General features: G+C 28.9%; 5 non-coding genes across 5 annotated transcripts; all 5 read left to right on the top strand.

Annotated features, from left to right (window-relative positions):
• The first annotated feature begins 1,121 nt into the window (after positions 1–1,121).
• On the top strand, positions 1,122–1,194 carry J4E86_011815. Its single transcript has one exon. It is a non-coding gene; the product is annotated as a tRNA-Val (tRNA).
• A 32-nt stretch (positions 1,195–1,226) lies between these two features.
• On the top strand, positions 1,227–1,298 carry J4E86_011814. Its single transcript has one exon. It is a non-coding gene; the product is annotated as a tRNA-Lys (tRNA).
• Positions 1,299–1,952: 654 nt separating this feature from the next.
• Positions 1,953–2,024, top strand: J4E86_011813. The gene has a single exon. It is a non-coding gene; the product is annotated as a tRNA-Asp (tRNA).
• A 928-nt stretch (positions 2,025–2,952) lies between these two features.
• On the top strand, positions 2,953–3,024 carry J4E86_011812. Its single transcript has one exon. It is a non-coding gene; the product is annotated as a tRNA-Ile (tRNA).
• A 4-nt stretch (positions 3,025–3,028) lies between these two features.
• On the top strand, positions 3,029–3,100 carry J4E86_011811. Its single transcript has one exon. It is a non-coding gene; the product is annotated as a tRNA-Arg (tRNA).
• The last annotated feature ends 2,571 nt before the right edge of the window (positions 3,101–5,671 follow it).

The following is a 5,671-nucleotide window of genomic DNA, read 5'->3' as shown; positions in this document are numbered from 1 at the left end:
GTGATGGCCATCCTGTAAATATATACGAAAAATGTTCATCTGAAGGATTTAAGTTAATAGGAAGTTTTGTTTCAGCTAGAATAACTGTTATCTTTAGATATACTAGTAGAATAAGTTCGCACAAGCACAATTTTTTTTTTAAAAAAAAAAAAAAAACCCCCCCCCCCCCCCAAAAAAAAAAGTTCCTCAGCGTGTTCTTTAACTTTTTTTTTTACATATATAAATATAGTAAAAAAAAAGTAAGAAGAAAACTGAGGCTGCTGCGCTGAGAAGACGCCGAGGCTAAATTTATTTCAAACTATGGTACAAATAATTATAGAGGGCAGTTTATACCTCATGTTTAAATGATTATTTGTTAATGGCTATTATAATAGTAAGATAGACTAGATTTATTTTTACTTATATAATAGCTATATAATAGTTATGAAAAGGGTAAAGAATAATTTTAAATGTTATATATAGTTAATGAAATGACATTTAGTGGTTATAGTGTAGTTAATTTAGATTTATTGTACATTATTGCTATCTTATTAGGTATATTAGTTATTATTAGTAAAAATCCTATAGTATCGGTTTTATTTTTAATAGGTTTATTTTTATGTATATCTGCTTATTTAATTCTAACAGGATTAAACTTTATAGGATTATCATACTTATTAGTATATGTTGGGGCAGTATCTATCTTATTTTTATTTATATTAATGTTAATAAATGTTAGAATATCTGAACTATTAATAGATAGTATTAATAGTATACCTTTAGCTATATTAGTAGGTAGTTTCTTTAATTATTTTGTAAATAATGTTTTACCATATATGGTTATGACTAATAATTTACTTTATCATTTTAGCATTAAAAAAAATTTAACGAATGTTACATCTGTGTCATGAGATGGATATTTAGCAGAAACTTCTCATATAACAAGTATAGGAAATATACTGTATGGTAATTATTCAATATGATTAATAATTACATCCATTATATTATTACTAGCGATGGTTGGGGCAATAGTTATAACTCTAAAGCCACAAACGAATGCAAAATAATAAAAAAATAATAATGATAGTACGTCTTTCCTTTTTGTTTCTTAAAAAAAAAGAAACTTTTTAAACAAAAAAAAAAAGAAATTAGCTCAATTGGTAGAGCATCCGTTTTACACGCGGCAGGTTAAGTGTTCGAATCACTTATTTCTTATTACTTATATATGGTAAGTAAATATATTTATAGAGATCTTAGCTTAATGGTAAAGCGTATGACTTTTAATCATTCTCATAAGGGTTCAAGTCCCTTAGATCTTAAAAAACATACACGGCTATAGGTTAATGGTAGACCATTCATTTATTTAAGTAATACCATCTAATTAAGCAATATCGTATTTCTAATTAGAGAAAGTTAATCTATATAAGCAATAAATAGTTAGATGAAGTATTAATGCCTAATACTGTTAACATTGTGAGGTTATAGGCTGCAAATCTTTACTAACTACAGGGTAAGATTAAATATAATAAACAATTCAAAAGTAAGGTTGATTAACTACCAACCAAATTTCAATATAAGGCATATAATATCCTTAGGTTTAGGTTTATTGCTATTGTTCCTATTGCTATTGTTTCTGTTTGTTTATTTTTTTTTTTCAAATGAAAAAAAAAAGAAACTAAACAAAGATACAGGTTTATCTCACGAGTTTTCATCTGTTTGTTTATTTTTTTTTTAAGCTGCGTAATTTTTTTCTAGCAATTTCCACGAAATTGCGTCGAAAAAAAAAATAAGAGGAAAAAAGATTAAAAAGTTAGAGCATTTTATATAGGAATATGCATTAAACAATAGTAATAAATAGAAAGAATTCGCCTCCGGGGATTTTATTAAAACAAAAAAAAAACGGCTATAGGATAATGGTTAGTCCAATCGTCTTCCAAACGATGTGTACCGATTCGACTTCGGTTGGCCGTATAGGGTCAGTAACTTAATGGTAGAGGACTTTCTTGTCACGAAAGTAGATATCGGTTCAAGCCCGGTCTGACTCGTACTCTATTATAATGAACTTTATAATTCTATTTTTATTTTTCAATTTCATACTCTTCCACTCTCTATTTAACTTTTACAATCTACTAAGTTAAATTCTTTATAAAAAGCCATTCTACACTTAACTTTTCAGTTTTATAGTTAACATCCATACTACACTTAACTTTTAAGTTATATAGTTAACATCCGTTATAGGTTTAACTTTCATAGTTAACTCCAATTCTAGTAAAATTTTTTATAAATTTTATACAATTCACACCGCAAAAGGAAAAGTTGCTATAGGTAAGGCGAGATATTTGCTAAATATTGTGTTTAACACCTGGTGGTTCAAATCCACTCTTTTCCGAATATAGATATAATATTTATACACATCTGAAGGGATAAAGTTTTACACATCTAAACGGATAAAGTTTTTACACATCTAAACGGATAAAATTTTCACGCAGCTAAAAGGATAAAGTTTTTACGCAGCTAAAAGGATAGAATTTTTACACATCTAGACAGATAGTATACGTTATACATAATTACAATAATTTCATTATTTTGAATGTAGTATTTATGTAATATATTTATATTTGTTAAGTCTTCATTAGGTAATTATATTGAAAACAATAACAAATCTTTTAAAGGATTAATAAATAGTCTAGTTAATTTCAAAAATCGGGTTATTAACATTAGTATCGTTTAATTTTAAACATCATTTTATATAAAATGATAGTTCAATTTTATATAAGGTGTTATTAATAATTTTAAAAAAGAGTATAGTTTAATTGGTAAAATAGGAAGCTTCAAACTTCAAATTTCCAGTTCAAGTCTGGATGCTCTTGTTATAATATAATGAAAAAATTTATAAGCTTATATACTTTTATTTAATACTTTTAAGTAATCTTTCCATTGTTTTAAATTTTCATATACTATATGTGTTATAAAGGTTCCTTAGCTTAATAGGTAAAGCGCATTCTTGATAAGGATGTGATCGACGTTCAATTCGTTGAGGAATCAAAAAGGTGCGTTAGTTAAATTGGTATAACCACATGCTACGGACATGTTCTTACAAGTTCGAGTCTTGTGCGCACCTGCACTTTAAGTATTTATAAGCTATTTCATTTATTAAAATCCCCGGAGGCGAATTGTGCACACCTATACTACCCCCCCCCCGCAAGCTGGCGGTTATTTTTTTTTTTCTTTTGCTTAACTGTTTGTTTATTTTTTTTTATAAAAAAAGAAACTAAAGCAATAAACCATTGAGAAAAAAAAAAATTAGCCCTCCAGTTTCTTTTAACTTTTTGATGTATATAGGATATATCCTACAAAAAAAGTAAGAAGAAAGAGGGGCTGTAATTTTTTTTACATAGGATATATGCAAAAAAAAGAAATAACTGGGAAATATGAACAATATATTATATCTTTTTTTTTATAGTTTCTTTTTTTTCTGTTAAAAAAAAAAAGAAACAAACAGAACAAATACAAACGGTTTGGACCCCCCCTCTTTCAGGGGGGGGCCTAAAAAAGAGAATTGACTGAGTGGTTTAAAGTGATAAGCTTGAAACTTATTTGATTGAAAGATCACATCCGTTCGAATCGGATATTCTCTGTTATATCTTTATAGATTCTCTTTTTTATTTTTATAAATAGATTATCTATCCCACAATATAAAGATATTATCTTGTATTTTTATAAATAGATTATCTGTTATACAATATAAAGATAGTATCTATAGTTAAATAGTACATTGTATAAACAGGTTAGAGCCAGGTTGGTTAGGCGCCTCATTTGGGTTGAGGAATTGTTATGTTCGAATCATAATAACCTGAAATGGGATTTTAAATCACTTTTATATAAAAATATATAGTAATGTATTGGATATGTAATGTATTATTTCATAATGTTATTACCTTATATATTTAGATTATAGATTATAAGGATTAACTTTATGGCTAGTATATAAAGAGACTATTATAGAATAATTAAAGGCTGTATATTAAACCATTAGTACCGTAAAAATGATGGCTTAGTTATCGTTTATTAGGGAAAAGGGTAGAAGAATTTCTATAAAAAAAAACGAAGTGAATTGAAGTATCTTATTAGCTTCAGGAAAATAAATCAAACGAGATTCTATTAGTAGTGTGAATGAAAATAGATATAGGCTTAAAGTAAAATGGATATATCTGTTTGAATATAGGGGAACCTTCCTCTAAGCCTTAATATAATATACAAGCGATAGAGAATAGTACTGTGAAGGAAGTATGTGAAATAGTAGTCTTATAAGCAGCTCAAGGTAAGTTTAATAAACATATGAGAGCGTACCTTTTGTATAATGGGTCAGCAAGTTCTAGTTAGATGCAAGCAAGTAGTGATTCGTGGTGATATAGTAAATAAGATGGTAATAGTGAATAACCTAAATACACAAAACATAATATAAATACACAAAAAAGAATCAATTTGCCTAGATAATCCAATTATTAAGTAATGAATTAGTATCTAATTAGAGACCCGAAGAGTAGTGATCTTACCATGGTCAGGCTTATAAAAGGCCGAATGGGTTATCGTTGTAAAGATATCCAAAGAACTGTGGTAAGTTAGTGAAAGACAATCCTGACTACTATAGCTGGTTTTCCGCGAAACATATGTAAGTATGTAGTTTAAATAACATCATAGCAGGTACAGAACTGTAATCTCGGACAATTTGTGCATTAATATCCTATTAGGGTAGATAATGCCTTGTGCATATGGGGGGGTCGTGAAGACTCTATTCGCGAGTATTTGCTCTCGGAAGGGCAATGATGAGTGTTGAACTATCAGACATTTAACGATAAGGTTGTGTGTCAAAAGGGAAACAGCCCAGAACAAGTGTTTAAGGTTCCAAAGTTTTTGTTAAGTGAAAGTAAGGAAGTATTTAAACTATACAACCAGGAAATAGGCTTAGAAGCGGCCATTTTTTAAAGACCTCGTAACAGAGCACTGGTTCAAATGGTTAATTCGTTAACCTAATTAGTTAAAAGCGCCGAAGATATAACGGATCTAAAACAAAACACCGACACCTTGTCCATAATAATTATACTAGGTATAATCCTAGTTTACTATACTTAAAGGTTATTTAAGTATTATTTATGGGGTAGCGGAACATTGGGTAAATCGGATAGAACTGGAGACGGTTAGTTCTCTATGGGGGGAAGAAACCATTGTATATTTTTATACAAAAGTCGTAACCTTTGCAGCTGGGGATGAAAAGACCAGAAGTAGCACCCTGTTAAGGGATAAGATTCTATGAATCTTCATTCCAAAAGGATAGAGAATACAGTTCATTAATTATAATGTATTTGTTTAACAAATACATGCACCGACTAGATAATAGAGGTATCCAAAGATATCCCAAGTGAGAATGCTGACACGAGTAACGAAAAAGAGGGATAAATTGGGCAAACCCAATTGAACAGGGATAGATTGAAAACGTAAATAAACTAAAATAGATGATACGTCCCTTCACCTCTCGCCTTAAGCTTATGGGAAAGTTAATCGGTCTCTAAATTTAACCTAAAGGATAAAATGATGAGGAGATTATATGTGACAACATAAAGAAATGGAGTAAAATGTTCTGGAAAAGCATATAATATACAAAAAAGGAGAAATTGTTAAAAAAAAAGAAGAT

The sequence above is a fragment of the Alternaria arbusti genome (assembly GCF_024043155.1).
Source record: "Alternaria arbusti strain BMP 1465 chromosome Unknown scaffold_56, whole genome shotgun sequence".
Lineage (NCBI taxonomy): Eukaryota > Fungi > Ascomycota > Dothideomycetes > Pleosporales > Pleosporaceae > Alternaria > Alternaria arbusti.
Note: the sequence above shows the minus strand (reverse complement) of the source record. Positions and strands in the feature narration are given on the sequence as shown.